Source organism: Pinus tabuliformis, chromosome 5_1 (genome assembly GCF_031772625.1).
Source record: "Pinus tabuliformis cultivar Carrire ecotype Pingquan chromosome 5_1, CPIR1, whole genome shotgun sequence".
NCBI classification, from domain to species: domain Eukaryota; kingdom Viridiplantae; phylum Streptophyta; class Pinopsida; order Pinales; family Pinaceae; genus Pinus; species Pinus tabuliformis.
Genome location: NC_142305.1, coordinates 123,522,765 through 123,549,784, shown reverse-complemented (window position 1 = coordinate 123,549,784; position 27,020 = coordinate 123,522,765).

Here is a 27,020-nt window from a genome sequence, read left to right as displayed (position 1 = left end):
CCAACTTCTATGAGCTCTTAGAAGAAGCTTTTAACTGTGATGGACGAAGGCTACCTCAAGAGAGGCTAGTCTACTTGTAGAAAGAAGTTGAAAGCTGAAAGGAAATGCAAACCCTAGTTTTACCGACTAACCCTACTAGTGCAAGAAAAGAGATGAAAGCTGCTGAAATGGATGCCATTAACTCTTGGAAAGGTAAAATGCATGTGACTAAGCTACTTCTAAAGGAAAATATGGAAAAAACATCTTTTTATATTTTTGAGTAATTTTGTAGAATTATTATGCATGTGCTTTAACTATTTTTTACTGTGCAGAGGTTGATTGGGGAAAGGAAATGGAGTGGGAAATTGTAGGAGGTTGGGAAGGTGGGAATAGGGCCTAAGGGGTCCCTAGCACCCTTCTAGAGAATTCCACAGCGATCAGATCTCAAAAAACTCCTCGCGTGAACTTCTACAGGAAGTTTGCAAGGGTTCTACAGGAACAAGTCGAAAGTGGATTTTAGAGGGTTGATGGTGGAAAAATGGTGGGAAAGTGGAAATTAAGGATGGATAAGGATGTTAAGGGGTCTAGGACCTAGTAAATGAAGCTAAGGAGTGATGAAGGTGGTTGGATTTGTTCAAAGGTGAAGGAAGAAATTTTGCACAAGAAAGTAGAAATTAGGGCAGTTTGGGAAAGTATGGCGAATGAGTGAAGGAAATCTTGAGGGAGATACTGGAGCAGGTTGTATGATGAAGGAAAGATAGGCTGGAGTGTCTTATAGGTGCTCTGCACACTAGTTTCCAAAACTGATCGAACAAAGACTTGAAAATCTAGAAATCTATCTATTTTGACCTAATCTGACCTAAACACCATAAACATGATGAACAGAAGTTTATAGACAGGAAATCATGCAAGATAGCTATGGAAACTAAGAAAGAATAGATCTAGACATGAAAACACAACTGATATCAACTTTTCCAACTTAAAATCTAACACTAGCAGTTGCATTGGAAAACAAAAAAGTGTTTTTGTGGCAGCAAGTATGCCTTGGTCTCAGCTCATGGTCCCAAGGAGGGAGAGATGAGATCAAGGACTGCTTGATGGGATTTTTTTAGATATTTTATGTTACCAAAATATCAAATCAACCTGAAGCATGAAAAACTATCTTAATCATCAAAAACAACCTAAGTAACAAAGCAATATTTTAACCTAAATAACAGAAATTATTTTATGAATGCAGCAAAGAAACATAAAAGTACACAAAGGAGGTACTGGCACTTGGGTTGGGCCTAACCCCAAGAGCTACAGCCTCCTAAGAAAGATTAGAGCTGGTGCAAAGCTGGATTCATCTTTATTGATCAAAAAATAATAGTTACATACCAAAAACTGTTTATAAGAAAAAGTCGAAAATGTGTTGATACAGAGCTGCACTAAAGTGTGAAAATAGACTAAAAAAATGACTAACTTACTGAATAAAATCTAACTAACATCTAACTAAGGCCCTAAACCTTCTTATTTATACAAATTGAGGACCACAACAGTTCTCCTAAACTTTAGGAACTCAGCTGCCAAAACTTGCAGTTAACAGCAACTTTACTAGCCCTACTTGGCTGCCCTTGTGATCATCGATGTGGTGGCCTTTGAACTCTGAGCTGTTGGTGGAGAATTCAAGGTAAGGGCTCATAAATGAAAGGGACACACTCCTACAAATCCTCTCCCTTGTTCTTCCACAAATTTGGCAGCCAAATGCTCATTAAACCTTTGATTTTGTCTCAAAATTGATCAAAAATCTGCATAAAGCACACATTAGACTTTTTGGCATAATGACTAACCCAATCCACTCTATTAGCATAAATATAATAAAAAACATGCAATAAACTAATGAGAATGGTGGATTAAATCGAATTAGGAGGCTAAATGAGCCCATATAATTACCCATTTCTGGGGCTCATCATCACCCCCTTACTGAAGGTGTTGCTCATCCTCTAAGCAACTAATCTATCTCGTCATTCTTGATGGCTCTGGTGGCCTCCCTATCATCCCAAGCTTCTGAAGTGGTCTGCTCATGTGTGCCATAAAATTCTACCTTCTTGTCCATGTCCTTCCACTGCTCCTCCTATTCTATTTGTTTGAATTCTTGTGCATTTCCTGGCTTTAAAATACATGGAGGTCTGCCTTTTTCTCTTTTCTGTTGGCTTAATTGGTGTGCTCAGGGCAGTGAGACCAGTTGTTGCCTCTCTTGCCAACATTTCAGGGGATTTCTCTTTCTGCTGTTCGTTTTCTTCACTTCCTGTAGAAATTTCTATGCCCACTATTTCTGCTTGTGCCACTGATATCTCAGGGTGTATCTTTTCTTTCTCTTGTTGGGTGCCTGCCTTGGCTGTGGCGGCCTTATTTTGGGCTTTCTTGGCCTTTTTCTTTCCAATATTTGTCCTTTTTCCCTTCTCTATTTTTGTTGTTTTCTCCTTTTCTATCTTAGGCTCAGAAGTCTTGTAAAATTCCTCTTTTTCCTTTGTTCTTCCTCTGTTTTACCCTCTGCTAGAATGTCCTGTGCTCCCTCATCAATGTTCTTCTCAATTTCTTCAGTTTTCTCCCCCTCATCACTGCTGGATGGGCTGATGTTCTGAGCCAAAGTTCTGATGTTATCATCCCTGGACATATTTCTAAACATTTCCCAAGCTATGGGGACAGTATAGGTGTGTAAATCATCTTCCACCAATAGTTTGATAAGTCCATGGTGGGCTAACTGATCTAGAACTCCTACATTTAGCTTTGAACCACATTCAATTAAACATTGAAGAAGGAAATATGAGATGCTTAGTTTCTTAGCTGGGGGCAAGTCCATCCCATACCTTAATTCATGTAGCAACCTAAAATGATAACCATAAATGATGCTAAACCACCCTTCACATGTGATATACTTCATTATTTGATAACTGACTTCACTCTAGAGAGGAGGCAAGCCTGTCCTTCTGACCCCGTTTTTGTCTTCTACAGGATGCTCCTTAGGCAGAAAAAATGTTTTCTTAGCCACTTGTCCCAATGAATTCTCTTCTTTGCTCCAAGGGAGCCCCAATGGTAAACCAGTAATTCTACTGATGAAATCATGGGTAAGTTCTAGGGTCAAGTCCCTAAAACTAATTGTGGCTTGTGTCTTCAAATGTGGTCTCAGGGACATAAAAATCTCTTCAGTCACCTCCTCATCATAAGCCTGAAACCTGTCAAAGAAGGATATCCAATGTACCCTGGTGAAAAGGTCCACCACCCCAAGGTTTTCATGCAATTTGCTAGAGTTTAAGTGTTCTTTCCTCATGAATCCTCCTGGCATGGTGTTGAGTTTGGTCTTTAACCAGAAAATAAAATGCTCAGGTGGAAAGAAAAAAACACAGTCAATCACTGAGACAGAGGATAGCTGAATTTGGTTTTTTTCTTGGGCCAAAGTAGGAATTTGTCATGTGCTCCTTACAATATCAAATGGAAATAACTCTCCTATTTTAAAACTGTTGTCACCCCCCATTTGGTCTGTCTATTTATGAAAGTTGTTATTTATTTTTCTTTTTATTTTTTTTCTTATTTTTATTTTTTTCAGCATAGAGCATAAGGACACAGGTTTTTTCTCAGCACATTGATAGATATGTAAATTCAGGTTTTTCACACACACAGGTTGGCCTCTACTACTACATGTCTTCCTTACATGAGATTTTTTTTTTTAAATTGACAAGGAGATTTCGGATTCAAAAGAAAAAAATTGGTAAACTTGGTGAATTATGTAGGCAGACTTCCACTTTTCCTCAATGCACAGGCAGAATTTTTACCCTCATTTTTCAATCTAATGCCGTGTTCAATTCACCATTTTGTGCCAACAAATCATGCACAGAGAAGTTTTCCTGAGCCTACTTCGTTTTGAGCTTGAAATTCGGTGAAAGTCCCGTTTTTTTTTTTTTTTTTTTTTTTTTTTGTAGAGCTGTCCTCTATTTTTCCTGTAGAACCCTTCTTGTACACGTTGTTCCTACTCCTGTAGAACTGTTACAGCTTCCTGTAGAATGCTGATAAGCAGGAGGGTTTTGAAAAATGGTATAGAATGACTGGTTTGTTGTTATGGAGGTGGTATAGAGCTTGTTGCAGCTGTGGGGATGATGATAAAATGGAAACAACGGTGGTGAGAGTATTTCAAAGATGAGTTCGATTGGCTGTTTATGGAGACTTCCATTGATGGAGGGTGAGCTGGCCAAGTGCACGTTGGCTCCATGCAGACCGTTGGTCACCACTGCAGTGTTATTATGAACTGTATGTTATCTTCCTGTTAATCACTTGACATCAGTTGCGCTGGAGTTCAAAGCATCTGTCATTGCCTGTTTTTTAAATTTCCCGTAAGTTGACTATACATGTGTGCTGTATTATTTCTAGCTGAGCGTTGTAGAACTGGACAAGGCACTATCTGAACTGGACGAGGGTGGCCAATTAGCTGGCCACTGATTTTGTTTAATCACAACCATCTCACTGTCCACACAGTTCTTAAATTACATTCATGCAATAGAGGAATGGGTTTAGTCACTTACCTCGAAGTCGAATGCATTTGTTGTGAGCTGTTGTGGCCTTTCCTTCTGCTGCATGCCTTTGTTTCCGTGGATGTATGCTTGTCTTGTTGCTGATACATGGCTATTTTTCTTGTGCATGTATCCTATGGTTGGATCTAAGTTGCAGGAATCTATTTCAACCTTCAGATTTGCACCCGTCATGCTCCTGATGCTGGATTTTGTAGAACAACAACTTGTTTTGTCCATAACTCCCAAACGATAGACCGAATTGACCTTAAACTTTCTGAGTATGTTTCTATCATCATTATGCACCTCCCATATCAAAATTGTGGTCAATGGATGCACATATTTTGAGAAAAAATTGAAAATGGCTGAAGGTGACAGAGGTCAATTTCTTGGAAACCATGCACTGGAATTGGCTGAAATTGCTTGGGCAGGTTACTATCACCTATATGCATCTCCACATGAAACAAGTTTTTAAATGGATAGACAGATATGGAGAAAATGCAAAAATGGCTGAAGGTGATGGAGGCTGATTTCTTGGAAACCGTGCACTAGAATTAGCTGAAATTGCTTAGGCATGTTACTATCATCCCTATACAACTCCCCATGTAACAATTTTTTAAATGGATGCACGGTTTTCAAGTTAGGGAAAAACAAATTTCTGCTCTATGTATTTTTGTATCAAAGCATTCTACAGTTTTTTGGACAGTAAGAAAAATGAACTTGGGGTGTGATGCGGGCATGGAAATGATGTAAGTGGGGTTTGAAGACTGCAGGAGGATTTATGAACCCTTCGTGAAGCTTCCTTGTTCCTCAAACTACTTTTGAAGTCCATTTCTAGCTCTCTATAATTTCTATAGGATCCTCCTGTAGAAAACACAATTTTCAGAAAAGAAGCATAGTGAGGTGGAAACGATGTCAAGAGTGATGGAGAAGGGCAAGGGAAGGTAGGATAGGTGCTGTTATTGGTTTTAGAGCTTTCTTGGCACCCACTGCTTCTTCCTGAAGTTCTCTTGCAGACCTGCAATACAATTGGAAATTCATTTTTTTTTCTTTTTTCTCTTTTTTTTTTTGAAAACAACTAGAGCGCCTCAAGGAGGTTTTCACCCTAATTTCCTGCCCTGGATGCCTCCAAGGGAGGTTTTCATCCAGGGATATTATTCCTTTTTTATTTTCTCTTCTTACCAACCCATTGACCGCCTCATGGAGGTTTTCAATCAGCGAGCCAATCTGAGGCACCTCCAAGGAGGTTTTCACCTTAGATTTTTATTTTTTTCCTCTTATTTTTCATTTTTTTTCTTTTCTACCCTACCCTACTTGAAAAACAAAATCATTTTCGAGTATAAGAATACTTCTAATGGAGCCATGTGCACATCAAGATTAGAGACAAAATGATGTCAAGGCTTGAAATGCATGCTTTGATAGGTATCCGGATTTTAGAGACCAAATGATTTGACTTTGAAGGGATCAAACATAGCCGAGGAAGAGAGTACTGCTGCAACTTAGTGACCATCTAGAACCATATCTCAATATAGCTCTGATATCCTTGGTCCTTTTGTTGATCTGGATCATTCTTCATGTCACCTTCTACCATGACCTTCTCATCTTCCTCTTTTTGCTAATTTTTCTCTTGAATACATGGAGGATTTGATGGTAACCATGAGGGAGCTCTCTCGATCTCTGATTCTGTTGTCTTCTCTTTATTAAGTGCAGCCCATGGTTCTTTTCTCTTCTCTTTTACATCTTCTTCTGCTGGATGTGTTCCTTCAATGATATCAATATAATCTCTTTCTTGCAATACTCTTCCTGAGCTATGGTGAATATCATTGAGCTCAAAAGGAGTTGTTTGGAAATGTTGTGCCTCAACGTTGTAATTTGGTTGAGCTACTCCAATGTGCGGGTTTGGAAATGGTGGTACGGGTAGTTGAGTGGGGGTGTATATTTGAGATGGATGTGGATGGGATTGTCGTTGGGCAGGTGGTTTCCCATTATATACTTGCTGAGCTTGCCTGTTATTTGTGTTTGGGTTCAGTTGAGCAGGAATTTGGGGCTACCTTGGTGGAGCAAGAGGCGATGGTTGCGATTGAGTAGGTGGTGGAGGAAAAGGAGCGGGAGGAGTGTTGTACTGGGGCCTCCACCGCTGATGAGGTGCATTCCACTGAGGTTGTGGCTGAGCGTAGGGGTGAAATGGATGAGTAGCTGGTTGGGCATAATATGGAGATGTGAAGGACCAAGGAGAAGGTGTGGACCAGGAAGGATGAGCAGGGGGACCCAAAGAAGGCATAGAAGTGGCTTGATAGGGGTTGTAATAGGTCTGGGATATCCCTTGCATTCCCTACTGGTAAGGTTTGGGTCCATGTGGCCTCCTTCAGTTCATATAATAGAGTGGTTCAGTGGCTCCTTTCGCCCTCTGATATGCAGCTTTGCAAGGAAGGGCACTGGTTCATAGACAAAACACACTTCTATAGAGTGCAATGGACATTCGTTCCTAGGATGCTTTCTAGTGCACCTAGGACAAAAGATGGCTAAAGCCCTTTCTACTTCCTCTCGATATCTTTTGATATGCATGGAAAGCATCTGCTTATCTCGCTCTTGCAATCTTCCCACATGTTTCCAATTTTACCTTCAATGGATGAGTTAGAAGAAAAGGTACTGCTCCCAACAGTTCTGTTTTCAACCATTTGCTCTAGAGGAATGTTTTCTTCTTCTTCTCCGCTATAAGTTCTTCAAATATGTCTAGCTGTTACCTAAGGGTGTTTCTTGATTGTAGCCACCGAAGAAGAGAGAACGTTGGCTATGTGAAGCAGTGGGGGTGTTGTGAAAACATTTTTCTGACTTATCTCTACTCCTACAAGGCATGAAAGGAAATCTTTTTGGTTGATTTTTGTTTTTTTCTACTTGTACCTACAAAACTGAAATAGATTGAGCTGCAACTAACTAAAATCTATCTTGTTGAAATGAAAATGCAGAATTGAAATGAAAGCAAGAAATGACTAATCTATGTTGCTAAAATGAAATTGAAGAAATGAAATGAAAGTAGGAAATGCTAATGTACACTTGTAGAATTGAAATTGCGGAATTGAAATGCTAATCTACGCTTGCAGAATTGAAATTGCGGAATTGAAATGCTAATCTACACTTGCAGAATTGAAATGATAATCTACGCTTGCAAAATTGAAATTACGGAATTGAAATGAAAGCAGGAAATAGCTAATCTACGCTTCCTAAAATGAAATTGTAGAATTGAAATGAAAGAAGGAAATGTCTAATCTACGCTTGCTAAAATGAAAATTGCAAACTTTGACATGAAATAAACTACTTAGCAGAATGTTGCAAAAAAAGAAATAGAAGAAAGCAGTAATCACAAAGTACTCTAACGCTTCCCCGACAACAGTGCCAAAAAGATAGTGGGCTCTAGTATTGCAGCAATGATGCTACAACTCCTGGGACTTCCTTCTTTACTTTTATCAAACCGGTAGTTCGTAACAAACTTAGAAGCGACGGTGCTATATGCACAAGTACTAGCTCTTACTGCAAGTTGTCACTTGATCAGCTGGAACAAGTTCTCTAGGAGCTTAAGACAACTTCTATGAGCTCTTAGAAGAAGCTTTTAACTGTGATGGATGAAAGCTAACTCAAGAGAGGCTAGTCTACTTGTAGAAAGAAGCTGAAAGATGAAAGGAAATGCAAACCCTAGCAAATCCTAGTTTTACCGACTAACCCCACTGGTGCAAGAAAAGAGATGAAAATTGCTGAAATGGATGCCATTGACTCTTGGAAAGGTAGAATGCATGTGAATAAGCTACTTCTGAAGGAAAATATGGAAAAAACATCTTTTTGTATTTTTGAGTAATTTTGCAAAATTATTATGCATGTGCTTTAACTATTTTTTACTGTGAAAAGGTTGATTGGAGAAAGGAAATGGAGTGGGTGCTTGTAGGAGGTTGTGAAGGTGAGAAGAGGGCCTAAGTGGTCCCTAGAACCCTTCTAGAGAATTCCACAGTGATTAGATCTCGAAAAACTGCTCGCGTGAACTTCTACAAGAAGTCTGCAAGGGTTCTACAGGAACAGGACGAAAGTGGATTTTATAGGGTTGATGGTGGAAAAACGGTGGGAAAGTGGAAACGAAAGATGGATAAGGATGCTAAGGGGTCTAGGACCTGGTAAATGAAGCTAAGGAGTGATGAAGGTGGTTAGATTTGTTCAAAGGTGAAGGAAGCAATTTTGCACAAGAATGTAGAAATTAGGGCAGTTTGGGAAAGTATGGTGAATGAGTGAAGGAAATATTGAGGGAGAGACTGGAGCAGGTTGTATGATGAAGGAAGGATAGGCTGGAGTGTCTTACAGGTTCTCTGCACACTAGTTTTCAAAACTGATTGAACAAAGACTAGAAAAACCAGAGATCTATCTATTTTGACCTAAACACCAGAAACATGATGAACAAAAGTTTATAGACAGGAAATCATGCAAGATAGCTATGGAAACTAAGAAAGAAAAGATCTAGACATGAAAATACAACTGATATCAACTTTTCTAACTTCAAATCTAACAATAGCAATTGCATTAGAAGGCAAAAATAGTGTTTTTGTGGTAGCAAGTATGTCTTGGTCTCAGCTCATGGTCCCAAGGAGGGAGAGATGAGATCAAGGACTATTGGATGGCATTTTTACATATATTTTCTGTTACCAAACTGTCAAATCAACCTGAAGCATGAAAAACTATCTTAATCATAAAAAAAAACCTAAGTAACAAAGCAAGATTTTAACCTAAATAACAGAAATTATTCTATGAACGTAGCAAAGACACATAAAAGTACACAAAGGAGGTACTGGCACTTGGGTTGAGCCCAACCCCAATAGCTACAGCCCCCTAAGAAATATTAGAGCTAGTGCAAAGCTGGATTCATCTTTATTGATCAAAAAAATAATAGTTACATACCAAAAACTGTCTACAAGAAAAAGCTCGAAAATGTGTTGATACAGAGCTGCACTAAAGTGCGAAAATAGACTAACAAAATGACTAACCTACTGACTAAAATATAACTAACATCTGACTGAGGCTATAAACCTTCTTATTTATACAAATTAATTACCCCAACAGTCCTCCTAAACTTTAGGAACTCGGTTGCCAAAACTTGCAGTTAACAAAAACTTTACTAGCCCTGTTTGGCTGCCCTTGTGATCATCGATGTGGTGACCTTTGAACTCTAAGCTGCTGGTGGAGAATTCAAGGTAAGGGCTCATAAATGAAGGGGAAACCCTCCTACAAATTCTCTCCCTTGTTCTTCCATGAATTTGGCTGCCAAATGCTCATTAAACCTTTGATTTTGTCTCAAAATTGATCAAAAATCTGCATAAAGCACAAATTAGACTTTTTGGCATAATGACTAACCCAATTCAATCTATTAGCATAAATATAGTCAAAAAAATGCAATAAACTAATGAGAATGGTGGATTAATTCGAATTAGGAGGCTAAATGAACCCATATAATTACCCATTTCTTGGGCTCATCACCGTCTAACACCATCATACGGATGTACAGCACAGAGAAGCCTCTGCATGTTCTACCAAAATTTTCCTTCGACAAGATCGTCATGCAGGAAGTATCATACCACATCTCGACAGGACTGTCTTCTAGGCTACACTGGAAGAAGAAGGCACCTTAGCCTACTCTTCCATTGCAGATTGGGTTATGCGAGATAAGTGATTTGAAGAATGTGGATGTTGAAGCAGAGGATATCAAGAAATATCCATTCGACACCCGAAGCTACAATCGATATGACCCAGATTGCCTTGTAAAATATCAGTGCATGAGAGTATAGTTTCAATGGATCCACGAGGCATGTCGTTGGGTGGAGGAGGACACATGGAGATATTGTTATAGCTTCTCCAGGCCCAGTGAACTGCTCAGCATTGCTGTGGAATGGTTAGCTAAGAAGCGTGAGGTAGCATCCCGAAGATCACTTGCAGTAGCAGTAGCAACAGACGTGAACATACTAGTGCATGACAAATGAAAGAGGAAGATTATTGACAAAATGGAGGATGAACAAAGCTACAAATTCCAAGAAGACCCACTTGTGCAAAAATTAGCTTTGGTAATAGAGGTAAATAGGGAACAATGTGAAAAGAGGAACGCGCAAAGGCAGAGGGAAAAATGAATAATGGAGGAAATAGAGAAGGAGTTGCATGAGTCGAAGGAGAAACTCCGGAAGGAACAAGAGTTGTGTAGGTAGGAGAAGGAAGTGTAGCAAGAACATGTATAGCAAGGGGCACAACATGTACAGATAGATGAAACTACGCCCTTATAGGTAGTCAACTCATCTGAACAGCTAGCACCAAGTAGGCAGGGTGAGCCATCGCAGGATCATGACTTTTCTCAAGAGATTGAACAAGCAATTGAGCAGATTGATACGGACATGGAGCAACAGGATTTAGAGCAAGATATTGACCTCATGCCTTACCACTAAGAGGTTGATCCACCAGCTTCACTGGATCTAGAAGCGGAGCAAGTCCCAAGCAACCAAGAAGACACTGAGATCCTTGGAGACAATCCAAAGGAGGAGATGCATAAAATCTCATTCAATGAGTCCCATCATAGAGTTGTGAAATCTTACAGAGTGTCGAATCTGGATGATCACACATCTCCTGCATAGTTTGAGGAAAAAGTGATTGTGTCTGACGTGCGCAAGAATCCAGTAGCATTGGCTGATGCTACCAGAGCATATGTCGAAGCCACTAGCTCGAGTGTTTGCTTCTTGATAACAGAAAATGAGAGAATTTCTAAGGAGTTATAAATAGCCAAGTAGGGAGGAGAATTGGTTACAACATCCACCCAAGCAGAATTGAAGAAGAAAATACTGGATGAAGTATTGTGCCTTGACACAGTCATGCAGGCATTGTATTCCAAGTTTGGTACCATCCATAAGGTAGTTGCCCATGTCAATAGTTGGAAACAATGATGTGCTAGGAGAGCATGTATCTTGTCGAACATGAACTTTGTTGTTGATTACATGCAAACATGGAAACTGAGATACAAGGGAGCCCCGTTACACTTGCATAAGATGATGAAATCCAAAGCGGTCCAACTGAAGGCAAACATCCGAAGTCAGATCCGAAACTATGAAGATCTCCCGCAGCTCATCACTAGTCTACAGGCTTCCCATGAGCAAGTATTCAGGTGTATGGATGTTTTTGTGCATGCACATGTGATCCCATTTGTTGGGACACTGACCGAAGCAAAGACAAAGGCACAGGTCCGACTGGAGCTTGACTCGTACTTTGACGAGTTGATGCGCATAGCCACCATCCTAGACATGGTGATCAATGCAGACACCATGCACAACTATGTTGATGGTCAGGCCGCACTCAAGACAATGATGCGCATGCTATCAGACACGTTGGACAGAGGAGCCCGAGCAGTGTACCTGGATGCTATGGAGGCAAGAGTTCATTTCTAGAAAGATGTCATCTTAGAGTATACAGACACCATTGTTGACTACCAAGCTTGGCATCAGTTCTCTACTGTTGACCACCATAAGGATGTCGAAGAGTTGGTCTTCCCACAACTATCCAAGTCATAGTGATGTCTTACATGGCTTGCTCAAGCCTATTTTGTCTCACATGGGTACATGTGCAGATTGTACATAATGTCTTGTCAAGTGTAAGTTCAAGTGTCGATAGTTGGATGTAACAATCATAGAGTAGATAAAGAGTCATGAGGGTAGATGAACTATCACAAAGGGAAATTTCAAGGGCCACCTCACCCTTTTCTATAAATAGTCCTTCATAACTCATTGTATAGGTTTTTGGTAAGCCAAGCTTCCAATAGGAGTATCTTAGAGAAAGCTTGGACAATATTGAAACGAGACTTGACTTCTCCACTACGTAGAAGTAGTATATCTCTTTGGAGGAGCAGGCGGCAGTGAGTGTAATGTTCCGCTGTTGGAACTAGTGGTTGGTCATGGTTGTATTGTTTGACTGGAACTTACACTTATTAATATAACAGAGCCAACACGTTTCATGCATATGTCATATTCTATTCCAACAATCTTGTTTACTCTAAATGAGATATGTATCTATTTTCTTACGCATGCATGTGTAGCTATTTTCTATATATGTATGTATGAATCTTACTTAAATGTATTGTCAGTTTAACCATAACTTTGGATTTATAGCTAACTCGCCTTCCATGTTTTGGTGCATCTTTTCTCATGTGTTCCCTTCATAACTCCATGCTATCACAGGTTTTCAAGGGGCGCACTCATCTCACCCTCCATGTGTTAGAACCACTCATACCCCTTCCTTAACTTGCCACATAGGTCACACCCTTGCTACCAACATGGACATCTTACTTTCCTCTGTGCGAAACTGCGGTCAAGGCGACACCGTATGACCCACTGCTGGTGCTCCTACACCAAACAGTCTAAGTTCTAATTGGGACTTATTACCGGTGAGATCCCCTAACATGTTGATGGGTCCAGCACCGTCAACATTTCTGGCTCTAGAAGGAGGGCCAGATGACAAGTTGTGTCTTCTCATCCTATTTTGAATCTTTTCACATCTATCATGGATTATGTTACACTCATCCTTCCATGATTCTTTTCGCATGCTGAACCTCTCAACATCATGAGGGAGATTTTTGATCTCTTGTCTAAATTCACGTATGATGGTGAAGGAGAAGTGGTCTGGCCTATTTTCTTACATGACTTCCTTTCCATGATTGAGGAGGAAGATGGATGTTCTGACGAACATGCCAGTTTGATGCTTGCACACTCACTTTGTGAATCCCCACGACGGTGGCACTGCAGCCTACTAGCTGATAGTGTGCACTCACTTGAACATTTTTGTGATCTCATTGAAGATAATTTCCATCATTTTGATCTAGAACATCTTGACCAAAAAATGTTACAACAACGGAAGGCCCCACATGAATCACCTATGGATTTTTGGCAGCACTTCCATGTGTTGCAGTTTCAAGCTCCGAAGAGACAGATAAAATTTCCATATCTTTGGGATAGATTCGATTACTGTCTTAAAAAATCAATCCATCCAAAGAAGAAGCTTGAGCCCAAACCTCGCTCAGCGTACTTCAGTGATGGAGTTGCATAATCATAGACGGACACAGTCGCTGTCGCAAGTGACTGTTCATCGTCCCCTCATCAAACGGCTCCACCACTACAGAGTGATGCAAGAGAACATGCACACACATCTATTCAACTGTCACATCCTCCCTACATCACTTCGCTTAATTTTCGTGCAGATTTGGTTGTCAATCCATTGAGTTCTCACATCCCTTTTGTACCACAACATCCGTCTTTGTACTCGGATGATCCTCCGGATGATGTTGTTTTGTGTTCTTCCATTCCAGACTCTACACTTATTTTGAACGAGGATCAAGCCATCAACAGAGTTGGTGTTTCATAACCAACATGCCCTGTCATTCATGAAGAGTGTGACTGGGAGCTTGAGCATCAACAATCGACAAAGGATGACTCCCTTCTGTTCAAGCCTCCTCCATTCTTTCTTGACATCTTCGGTGAACCTACCATCCATTATTTCACATGTGTATCTCCGTCTACTGATGCACCCATTGTTGATCATTCGCAGGACATACCAAATGTTAGTCCATCATCTGACAATGGAGAGGATAAATTATTCATTGAAAATCCACTTGACTTTTCATATTCCTTTTCTAGAAATGCAGATGGTGAATTTGTTCACTTCTCATATGTCCCTCTGTTTGATTCATCAAATCATGAGGATTCCGATGAAATCATTGATTTTACTAATCGTAGATCTTTCTACTCCAAAATCCTATGATGATGATAATTCTATCGTAGTTAATCTTTCAAAGCCACCTGTTTATGATGATATATCTGTCGACGAAGTCAAAACCCCCTAGACTGTCGAGGCACTTCAACCCAAACTTATGGTTATGTCAGGCCCTCACTATCCTAAGGTTGGTTTCACTTCCGATCAGGAAATTGTTGAAATACCCAAGGCTCCTCATCACTCATATGTATGAATTGAAGATCAATCTCACACACAGATCATACTTCCTCCACTTGAACTACACGATCCCATCACTCATGCATTGGAGGAATCCTACATTGCAAGCACATGTGCCCGACACAAGTTTTCTTTGTTTCTTTCATTTTCTTGCATGTCATAAGTATGCATAGGCTTCACAGCTGCATGTAGTTTCGCTCAACACCATGACAATTCCATGAATTGCATGTCATGCACTTGCACTCACTTATGTTCTATGGACACATTTAAACATGGAGTGTGTTTGTCTTCATTTTTATATCTTTTTTGTTTGTTGGTTCGCACAATCGGGTTGCTCATTGATCATTCCTTCACCAACATGGGTCAACCAATGCACTGGTGGATGCATTGGAAGTAGCACTTCACGTGGTTAGGCCCACGCACTGTTAGCTTAGGAGTAGTAGTGTTTGCTTTTGTTTGCTTTCTTGCATGCTTGTTTTCTTACATACCTCACATGTTTGTGTGTCTACTTGCTTGTTTGTTTGCTTTCTTTTCTTTCGCATTTACTTTTTCTTCTGCTTTGTTCTATGTCTATTTGCTTGTTTTGCACTCATAGGTTAGTTTCACATGAAACCGTGTGTGACTCTTGAAACAAGTTGGGTAAAGTACAAGAGGCCTTGTGCAACTATCACTACTTGGTTACCTGTCATCATGCCTTTGTATGAAGAGCTTGTTATACTCATGCCAGGATATCCCAATGGAAAATGCGTACTGTTCGAAGTGAACCTTGGTGAAAACACAACACTTGTGCACTAACTAGTGTCACCTACTCTAGTTAGTTGTTTTTGGGTTAACCCTTGTTAGCTCAGTCAAGTAGAGTAAGGTGAGGGAGAAAACCTTAACAAGCACCTCAAAGGTACATATTAAACTACTTCTCTAAAGGAAAAACCTCTTTTGCTCTCAATAAGTCGGGATCCCTCTTCCTCCTCTTAAATGAATAAGTGCTATGCATAGTTATGAAAAATGAAAAAATGAAAAAAATGAAAAGTGAAAAAATTTGAAAAATAAAAAATGAATAAGGAAAAAGAAGAGAAAGGCTTCCTGCGCAGAGAGGTGATGCAAGTAACTATGTTAGGGTACTGACTAGGCTCGTTGGCAGCAGAGCGATGCTTGTGTTCCTGCGTGACTCCGCCGGGTACTTTCCATGCCCGTTGGCAACGGAGCAACACCAAAGATGAAACTAAAACTCTGATGACTATACTGCTTGTGCACAAATATACCCCTCAACCCCAATCGAGACAATTGTGTTGTCTTGGCTTGGAATGTATGTCAACCAACCAAGAGCTTGGAAGATGCTACATCTTACAATCAAGCAAGTGTGGAAACTAACATGAACAAAGAACTGAACAATACTTTCGGAGGTGTTAGACTTGCTTTTCATGAACAAGGTCTATTCAAAGAGCTGGAAGGCAACGGAAAAATGTTGAACACGACAGAACCCTAAGCATGAATGGAACCTTGCCATGTAGTAGAACCATGACGTAGTGCAAGAGGGTTGAACCATGATTTTCATGTTTTTTGAGGCAGAGAAGTTTTTGTAGGGAATATTCCTTGATGCCCGAAATATTCCCTAAGGATGTAAATTTTCATTTTGTCAGGATGAGATGAAGGTTACAGTCATTTTAATCAGAATTTCACAGCGAATGCGATGGTGAAATTAGAATCACCATTGAGAAGCATATTTTTAGATTCCTAGCATAGTAGAATCTTTGGAGAATCTTGAAGAATCTTTAGATTCCCTTGGAGGTTGAAATTAGCCAGAGTCAGAATGCAACCAAATTTATACTCAAAAGTCTCAGAATCTCATGAATATCATGATGGAGACATTAGATTTGTGATCTGAGTTGTAGATCTCCAATAATCCTAGAGAATAGAATCTTTGGAGAATCACGGGGAATCTAAAAGATTCCCAAAGGCCCAGAATTTGACAATGCTAGAATTTGATGAATTGGTAGTCGATTTTACACTACTGGACACCATAAATTCAGTGGTGCAATCAGTTTTTGCAGTTGTGCCTTTCATTTTTTAGTGAAATTCAAAAGTGAAGGTACATGAAGCAGTCATGTTATGTTTCCTTTCATTATTGCTGAGATGATGTATTATTCTTGGGATCCCTATTTGATACTATGTCAAGGGATCATTATTACCACATTATGTGAGATTTCATTAGCTTTTCATGCTATGTATTGTTGTTGAGATCCCTCTGTAACTATGTTGAGGGTATACTCGTTGCCACATCATGTGGGATACTTGTTAGTTTGTCATGCTGAAGGAAGCCCATTTTGAGTGAGAATTCCTGTAGGGAGAAAATTTCGTGGAGAGACAAACCACTCTTGTTGAGGGAATATGACCTTGTTATGAAAAAGGATAGTCCATGTAAATCATCATCATCATTTCCAGCATTGTATGAAGTGACCTCCACCATCTTGACACAGAGCCCAGAGACATAACCCACACTGGATGAACTCTGTTATCAAATGTGTTGTATTCATGATTGGTTGATCGTCATTATGTTTCCTCTTGTTTAAGCATGCACATGTGGTTCTTTTGTGCTCTTTTAAATTCAATTCTAACAACATCATAGAAGTAAAAGATCTTGGATAATTCTCATAGTTGAAGGATCGCAGATCACCAACCATCCATTTTCCTTCATTGCAAGATTTAATAGCATTAGTTTCTTTATCATAGATTTAGCAAAAATAGAACATTGATTTATATGCAAGTGTGAATTACATAGATTATGGAGGAAATAATGAACTATGAACAAGTGGATTTGATAGCTAGATGGTTTATTGCAAAATAGTGTATTTCCCTTTTTGCAGGTAGTATAACTCTTGTGTTCTTTCACGAATTGATTCAGTAGCATTTACAATTTGATAGAATCTACAATTTGAGGTTTAAAAAGAATTTACCTTTTTGTCACTAGAGCTAGCTTCTGCATTGCACCTTCAGTACTTAACTTCCTTCTAATTCAGGAGAAAGAATGGTCTTGGAGAACTATTGATCACATGTCCTAGTTGAGGGTGGCATGAGTGGAATCCCATCTATTGTGTATATAGTATTGTCACCTCGAAGTTTTTATGAACCCCTGGTTGATAAATAGAGTTAAGGAGCCCTTGGGAGTTGCAGAAATCTTGGTGCAATGCCAGGGCTCACCACTTCTTGGCATTGTTGTTGGGGAGGTGTCTAGATTGATGTTATATATGCTTAAGAATTATTTTCTATTTTTCATTCAGTTTTGAAAAAATCACATAAAAGAAAATTTTTCTTTCATGCCTCATTAGAATAGAGATACTCAGGGAAAATTCTTACCAAATACCCCCACACCCTCAAACAGTCAACCTTCACTCTTCTTCGGTGACTATCAACTTCCCTCTCTCACTATAGGGGAGTTAGAAGACCCTTTAGGTGAAAAACCTTATATCTTTGAATAACTTATTGGGGAAGAAGAAGAACTCATTTCACCTACCCAAACCATGGTTGAAAACAAGAATAATGGGGTTTTCCCTATTAGAAAGACTAATGGAAAGGCTAGAATGAAGAATATAAGCCCTACTACTCTCCTACACTTCCATGGATTAACCTTTGAGGATCCTGATACTTTTATGTTTGAATTTGTTGTTGTCTGTAGTACCTATGACTATGCCTCTGATGACCAGAAGTTGAAGTTATTCCCATCTACCCTTAAAGATGCAGCCTTGTGTAGGTTTATGGGCCTACTTGGGGATAACATTCAACAAGTACAGGGACTCAAATGCAACAAGCCTTTAATAAAGAGTACAAGGACTACTGTAGGTCCAATGGAATCAAAGAAGAAATCTTTAGAATGACTCTTGGACCTAATGAATCCCGAGAGTACTATGAGGAGATATTTGAACTCAGTTATAGGAGGTCAGATGCACCCTTGATCCTGAATCACTCAAGCTATTTCTTCTTTGAGGGATAAGGGAGGACATGTTGGAAACCCTCAACATGTTTTCTGGGTGAGACATCTATCAATTATCCTATGAAGACATCAAAACAATGTTCAAAAACCACTCTAGGGCTGCTAGGAAGAAGGGTAGGGCTAGTCAATCCTTGTTCATTTCCTCTCCTTCCACAACATCCATCAAGAATGAGATTAGAAACATGTTATAGGAATTTAAAAGTGAAATGTTTCATAGCTTTGCTTTGCAAATGGATACCATGTAGATCAAGAGGAGGCAAGAGGAAGCGGAGAGGGAACTAGCTATTTTTTGCCCTAAATGCACTAGAAGCCACCCCAGAAATAAATGCCCATTAAATGTCATAGAGTTATGCTTAGTCTGTGAGGAAAACCATGCCACAGATAATTGTCCTTCTTTGCCTGGTTTAAAATTTGTATACTAAGGGGCAGAAGGTGGGGTTGAGAAACTCTTCTTTATAAATCAAAGGAGGCCTCAAGGACCTTGGTCATACGAGCAGAGCATACAAGGTGCATATTAACCTTATTACCATCCCAACCAGAATGCACCCTTTCCAACCTGATACTCTTCCACTCCTCCATCATGGTCCACACCTCCTTCTTAGCCTTATGCTCCTCAACCTATCAATCAACCATTTCAGCCATCTGCTTCTCTACATCCTCAATGGAATAACCCATCACAAGGGTGGAGGCATCAACTCAACCATTTGTAGTGTTGTTTTAATCAATCCTAATTGACCGAGACTGCAAAATTTAATTATCAACCTAGGGTAGGTCTTGCTATTTCAATGAACTTCACAATGTTTGTGCTGATACACTACAACCGAGAATGAAAAATATAAAGAACAATAAAAGATGTCACTGAATCAATTGCAAAAATCAAATCAGTCATGTAGAAATTAAAACAATCCATAGAATTGAAATCACACTTTGCAATTACTAGAGTAAGGGCGCGCCACACAGTAAACTAATGACTACACCAGCTGGTCACTATCATTCTGTTTAATCAAACTAGTGTAACAACATAATATAATATGGAATAGAAGCGGATGTATTTCACAATTTGTACAACAACAACAGAAAACCATATGACAATAAAAGAAACAATAATGTACACTACTTCTACCGTTGTAGTCCCTGCTAAAGAGGAGGGCCCTTCCTCCCTAGCAGGGGCACAGAAATAACACGAGATTAGTTAACAAATGAGATGAAGAGCAGTAACAACATCACTATAGTGATTTTAATATTATAAATAATTCAGAGTTACAAGAGAAGAAAAACATTGCTTTTCTATATGTCGTCCTTGTACATAAGAAATTGATTTTGTTTTATAGTTATTACATGCCCGAAATTAGGAATAGATCAGTCATGAGAATTTCACGACTCTCATGCTAATAAAAAATAAAAGTAGTTACAACATATTTCTAAATACAAATACTTCTTAGATACATTGGTTAAGATTGCAACCACTTGGGTTTGTTGCTTCTAAAATAAACAATTCCTAACACCCAATATTTTTTATGTGGAATAGTACCCACAACTTGCCGGCTCCGGTGCAACAACATCCTGTGAGTCAATAGTGATTCAAGATGTAATGGAATTCATTGGTGACAACACCCTTGGTGTAACACTGGTCCTCTGTATCAGTACGTAGTGTAACAGCAGCCTGTAACAACATTCAGTGTGTAACAACAACATACAATAGCATACAAGGTGTAATACTGAACTGCTCTACCCTACTCTAAAATTGATCAACACCTGAAAAAGAGAAGATCTTCCAAAATACTCCTCCAATTCTCACCCCAGTTAGCCACAAAAAGGAATATAATATCGTATTATTCAACAAAACATGGAAAAATAACATGACAGTGGAACGGGTTGTATAAATGAGAAAAAAAGGTGATTAATCATGTAAATTTTCATGGGCCTAGAGGATAAGAGGATCAAAACTAGGGAAAGAAGGTGTAGAAAACAAGTAAAAAGTCACATCCAACATCTCCCCCCAACTAAAGCAACTACATGTCCCCATGCAGAACCTTAGCTTCTCCTATTATACCCATGATGCAAGTCTGTAAATTTATAACCACCAGTAGTGTCTTCACCTGGAGCTCTATACCCCTGAGTGGCCATCAACTGTCAGGGCCAAGATTCTTCTTCATAATCACATAGGTGGTAATCTAGCTGATACTCTTCTATTGGTAACCAAATGAAAGGAAATTTAAATCTGAGCCCGATCCAAAATTCCCCCAATGTTTGCACGATCCGAGCATACTCAGGAACCCATGTAACAATAGCCACAAAATTTATGTATTCAAAAGGATCCCCTTCTTGCAACTCAGCACTACAGGCTTCGGTGCATTTAAGGCATCCTGCTAGTGCTCAAATTTTTATCTGTGCATGCAAATTGAGGGAAATCCTCACAATCCTCTTCCTACAGATGGCTGACTATTCCCTGATCTCTAGGGTGCTCAAGAACAACTTAAACTCACGCCTGAGTTCATAAACCATCCCCGGTTTTGCTCTGACCCATAACGTTGTCCTTTCTTCATTAGTTTTGTCTAATTTCATGTCTAGATGCCATTCAATTTGGTTTCTCATAAATGAAAGAAAATCCTGCAACTGCACATCTCCCATATAGGAGAAGACACTTGCTACCATTTTTGTGCTGACGTACTCACACATGATGTTATGCAAAAATATCTTGCAAAGCAAGCTCTATTCATCAAAATTGAAAGTGCGAAAAATCTCAAGAAAAGTTTGAGTAGAAGAATGCAAATAAGACATTCTCAAAAACTGTTTTTAATTGAAATAAATAATATCATTCCAAAAAGAACACTAGATATGATGGGGACAGCTACGTGCATGCTGGTAGGTTCAATGCAAGATCACGAAGCTTTGTCTTATCATTTGTTAGATCCAAGACTTGTAGTTGTAACAGCTGTAGTTGTTCGTCCTTTTTCTTCATGGCTTCCTTATGTCTCTGTGCTTCCTATTCTCTCTCCCATTCTTCCATTAACCACTTTTCCCTGAGGGAATCCATCATCCTTTTGTGTGCCTTGAGCAAGATCACCCCCTTTTGTAGAGAGATCTCTTGCTACTTCCATTTTTGTAGCTCTGGTAACAAAAACATCTTTTCAGAACATCATACTTTGTCACAACCCGGTGTTCTCCCACATGCACTAACAATCGAGGGTATAACAACCTTCTAAGGGTGAAACTACTCCATTTTAGCTATTGGTTCTTGTGTAACAGCAGCGTCTTCAATGGGTTTTTGTGTAACAGTTTCCTTCTCTCCCTGCTTAGCTTCCATTCCCACTACTGGTTCTTGTGTAACAATAGTGTCATCCACAGGTTTTTGTGTATCATTTTTCCCTTGGTAGGCTTTTGTCTCAACTGCTGGTTCTTATGTAACAAAAACGTCACCCAAGGGCTCCTGTGTATCCACTACCAAATTAATTTATGTGGATTGCATCGTATCAATTGCTGGTTCTTGTGTAACAACAATGTCTTCAAAGAGTTTTTGTGTGTCAGCCTCCCAGGATTCAGTTTGTGTTTCCCTCAAGATGGTGTCCGCTACATAGACTCTAAACCCCACTGTTACGAACTTATTAGCACAAGTCGTGCACACAACACCTGGTAAATCTTCCTTCCTGGCCTTGGCCAAAGTGTCTAGCCCCAGGGCTCCTGCCTCTACCTTCCCCTCTGCTATTTTTTCCCTTATCTCTCTATTCTCTTTTTCTAAATTTTCAATTTTTAACAACAAGGATTGAGTTTCTCTCTTACCAGGTGAGGAAGGTTCCTCCGGCTGAGCTTACTCCTCATCCTTCTGCTCTACTGCCTCCTCGTTCTTCTTGGACATGGACGGAGACTCTCGGTGCCCACTAACCCTTATTATTTGCTTTTTCCACCTATCACCAATTGGTTTGTCAACTAGCGTCTTACCAACCCTTACTTTCGAAGGCTGGGGTTGTTCCTTTGTCACCGCTGGAGCTTCCTCAAATGTCCCAGTTTGTTTCCTTCAGGTAGTTTTGGCCTTATTCCTCATGAATTCCTCCCAACTCCTGCCTTGGCAGCTTACGAAGTCCAGCACAATGAGCTTGATGAGGCCATGGTTGGTGACGAATGTTTCTAGATGTGTGGTTGTTTTTACGGACGCAACCATATGCTTGATGTTTCCCAGCAAGAAGTAGGGAAGATTTATCAGTAATCGATGTTGAAGATGGTTTAGCAATAGAAAGTGGTAATTGAACACAATTTTTTCCCTTCCCTCACATGTGATGTACTTGATGGGTAAAGGGAAAAATCAACCCATGGTTGGGGGAGTGACAACCTATTAATCCCCCTCCTTTCTTCATCAGTTGTTCCTCCTCTTAGAGGAAATCCTCCTTCAAGGAGGGGTTATTAACTTTCCTATTACACCAACTTTTTCCTTCCATTGGTAATGTCGTCACTTAGGCAATCACTTCTTTTGTAACCTCCAACTTCAATCCCCTAACCTCCGTCTGATTTCTCTCTAAATTCTTCACAAATTCCAGGGAAACTCCCCTATCTGATCCCTTTAGTCTCTGGAAGAACTCAAACTAGCCTGCATCCTTAAAAGGTTGACATGCTTCGGGGAAATTCTACAAAGCCTCTGTTGACCTGAGCTCCTGCTGAATTGCTGCTCCACCCATCACTACACAAGCTCAATGTTGTTCTCCTTTCTTTTTCCCTCCTTTAGCAGTTTTAGAGTAGCCAACACACTACTTAGTTGTTTCAGCCTGCAACTGTTCTTTTCTTCTCTGAGCACTCTGAATGGGGATGAAATGCTCTAGCAGGGGTAAATGGTAGGGTGGCACAGGTGATAATTTCAAATTAAGATTCTCAATCATGGTTCATACTCTGCAGTAATGTTACCTTATTAATGTTAGGTTATGGGAGGTCTAGTCAGAGGTACAATTCCCTTTTCTTGGTATGATCGGTCATTAAGTGACAATGATTACCAAATCACCATGCTTTAATTGTGGTTTTTTAAATATTCAGAGGTCATGCAAAGGTCATGTCGCAATATAATTCACACCCTCCCCCCCCTACCCCCCACCCTCCCCGGCTTAAATGTGAACGCTGACCTCAGCCATTAAAAGGGATATCATGTTAAATTGCCATAATTATTGAATAAAAGTGGATGACGATATTACATTTGTATGATGTACCTGGGTGACGTGGGGAGAAGTCGCTGGTTGCGAGGTGCATGAACTTAACTCCGGTGGTCAGATAAACTATTTTCTGAACCAGGACGCTGCCTATTGTCTGTTGCAATAAATAACTTACTCGGATTATCTCTAGAAGTCATCATCTATTACAGGTGTAATAGCCAAGCCGACTATTATGTATTATTAATTTTTACAAAAGATAAAAAAAAGAAGAAAAAGGTCATCTAACAACATTATTGTAAAACATGCTTGAAATAAAAAATGTTCTTACAGAGTGTGTAACAGCGGCCACAAAGTTGTTTTCAACTACTACATAAATTGTTTGTCTATGCCTGAAAAAGTTTTTCATAGCCATATTATTATTATTATTATTATTATTATTATTATTATTATTATTATTATTATTTAAGTTTGAAGGTGTAACAACTGCTAATAGTGGTTGATTTTGAGATGTTACACTTATTGAAAAATTAGAATTTTGGTAGCATAGAGAGGCTTTCCCCTGTTCCTTTAATATGAAGATCTGAATTTGTGACAATGTTGATGAATGAATCTCTTGAAGTATGTTTTTGATATAACCGAAGAAGTTACCCATTTGCAAGCAATGGTGTCCTCACACTATCAATGGTAACCAATTTACAGTTCCATTGTCAAAGACTGCATCTACCTCATAGGGACCTAGACATCTGGTGTAGAGCTTATCCTTGAAGTCTTTGAATCTTGAGTCATATAAGAGAGTCCAATTTCCTTTCTATAACTTCTTCTTCTTGATGAATCTGTCGTGCCACTTAGCTCTCTACTGCTAGATAACAGCTAGTTGTTTCTCCTCCAATTCATTGAGTTCGTTCAATCTTTACTTTTGTGTTCTAGTCAGATCCAAATTTACATGCAATTTTGTTCTCAGTGTCTTGATTTCGAAGTCAATAGGGAATAAGAGATTTTTACCATACACAAGTTCATATGGTGAGAATATGGTGGTATTCTTCCATGTAGTCCTGTACACCCACAACACTTCTGGAAGTTTGTCGGCCCAATTCCTTTGGTGACTGGCCACGGTCTTGGTAAGGATCCCCTAAATAAATTTCTTAGTGATCTCCACTTGGTCATTTTCTTGTGGATGATAAGGTGTTGTGATTGTATGATGGATTTTATATTTTTCAACCAACTTTTGGATCATATGAGATGTAAACTGGGGCCCTCCATCTGTGACTATCTCCTTGGGTATACCAAACTAGACAAAGGTGTCTTCAAACAGAAAGTCTGAAACAACTTGCTTCGTGGCCCTGGTTAATGCCTTTGCCTCAACTCATTTTGTGACATAGTCAGTGCAGACCAAGATGTAAGATTTCTGTCTAGATGAAAGATTAATTGGCCCCACAAAATCTAGGGCCCATTTCTCAAAAGGTTCTAAGACTATTTGGGGCTATAAAAATATCTCATATGATTCCAATGGTTGGCCCATCCTTTGGAAACCATCACATCCTTTCACAAACTTCCTGGCATCCTGAAATATTGTTGCCCAATAATACCTTGTCGAAAGGACTTTGTACCCTGTTCGCTTGTCTACGAAGTTCCCTCCATAAGGTTCCTCGTGACAGGCCTTAAGGATGTCAAAGATCTCATCTTCTCTAACATAATTTCTGATCTAGAAATTTGGTCCAGTGTGATAAATATTCCCATCTATATAGGTATAGGTAGCACTTTGTTGTATGATCTTTCTTTTCTCCTTCGAGGACAAATATTGTGGAAACTTCCCTACAGCAAGATAATTGGCTATATCTGCATACTAAGGTGAGTAAGTAGAAATATCAAAGAGATATTAATTAGGGAAAAAATCCTGGGTAAGAATGCAATGGTCATCAATAGTTAACCTAGAAAGGAAATCAGCTACTACATTATCTTTTTAAAGTTTATCGACAATTGTGATATCAAATTCTTGTAACAACAATAACTAGTGTGTAATTCTAGCATTGGTACTTGGCATATTCATTAAGAAATGAATGGCAAAGTGGTCAGTGTGTACAGATACTTGATACCCAGTGATATAATGTCGGAATTTATTGATGGTGTGCATGAATGCTAAGAATTCCTTCTCAGTCAGTGTGTAGCTGAGCTCAGCTGGAGTTAGATTTTTGATTATGTAGTAAATAGCATAAGGTTTCATGTCCTCCAGTTGGCCCAAAACAACACCTACAACAATATCAGATGCATATGTAGCTATGTGAAACAACAGTTCCCAATTAGGTCCTCGTAAAACTGGAGCTACTGATACACATCATTTCAGCTTCAAAAAGGCCTGCTCACACTTTCCTATCCACAAAAAGTTGACATCCTTCATGAGAAAAGAAAATAATGGCGATGCAATTTTTGAATTTTTTTCTATAAATCTCCTATAATACCCTACATGCCCTAAGAAACTATGTACCTCTTGTTGTGTCTTGGGGGTTGGAATTTTTAGAATTACCTCTATTTTTGGAGCGTCTACCTTGATGCTGTCAACAGAAATGTAGTGTCCTAGCATGATCCCTTTAGTGATAATCATGTGACATTTTTTAGTGCTGAAAGAAAATTTAGTCTGTACACAACATTCCAACACTTTTTCCAGATTAGCTAATGATGTTTCAAAAGAATCTCCATAAGGTGTAAAATCATCCATGAACATTTCAAGGTAGTCATTCAACAAATCAGAAACAATTCCCAGTATTTTCCTCTGAAAGGTTGTTTCCGCATTGTAGAGTCCAAAAGGGAGTACTATGTATGCGAAAGTTCCCCAAGGGTAAGTAAAGGTTGTTTTATCTTGATCCTCTAGAGAAATCTGTATCTAGTTGTAGCCATTAAACCCATCTAGAAATGAAAAGAATTTTTTTCTAGAAAGGGTGTGAAGAACTTGATCTGTAAATGGTAAAGGAAAATGGTCCTTTGAGTGGCCTTATTGAGTTCTTTGTAATCCACAAAGACTCTGCACTTTCCATTCTTCTTAGGAATGATGACAAGCAGAGACACCCACTGACTGTCAAATTTCGGATAAATAAAATTAACACTCAGGAGTTTTTGTAATTGTTTCTTCACCAACTCCTTTAGCTCAGGGTTCATGCGGTGCTATGGTTGTCTAACTAGTTTTCATCCATCCTTCAAATAAATATGGTGAGTGCACAGGTTAGGGTGGATCCCTTTCATATCCATATAGTCCCATGTAAATGAATTTTTGTAATTTTATAATAGTTGTAATAGCAGTTGGCTTTGCTCAACAATAAGGTTGAGGTTAGTGCTCAGAAACTTTCCTGGTTCTATTTCAATTGGAATGATGTCAGTATTCAGAGT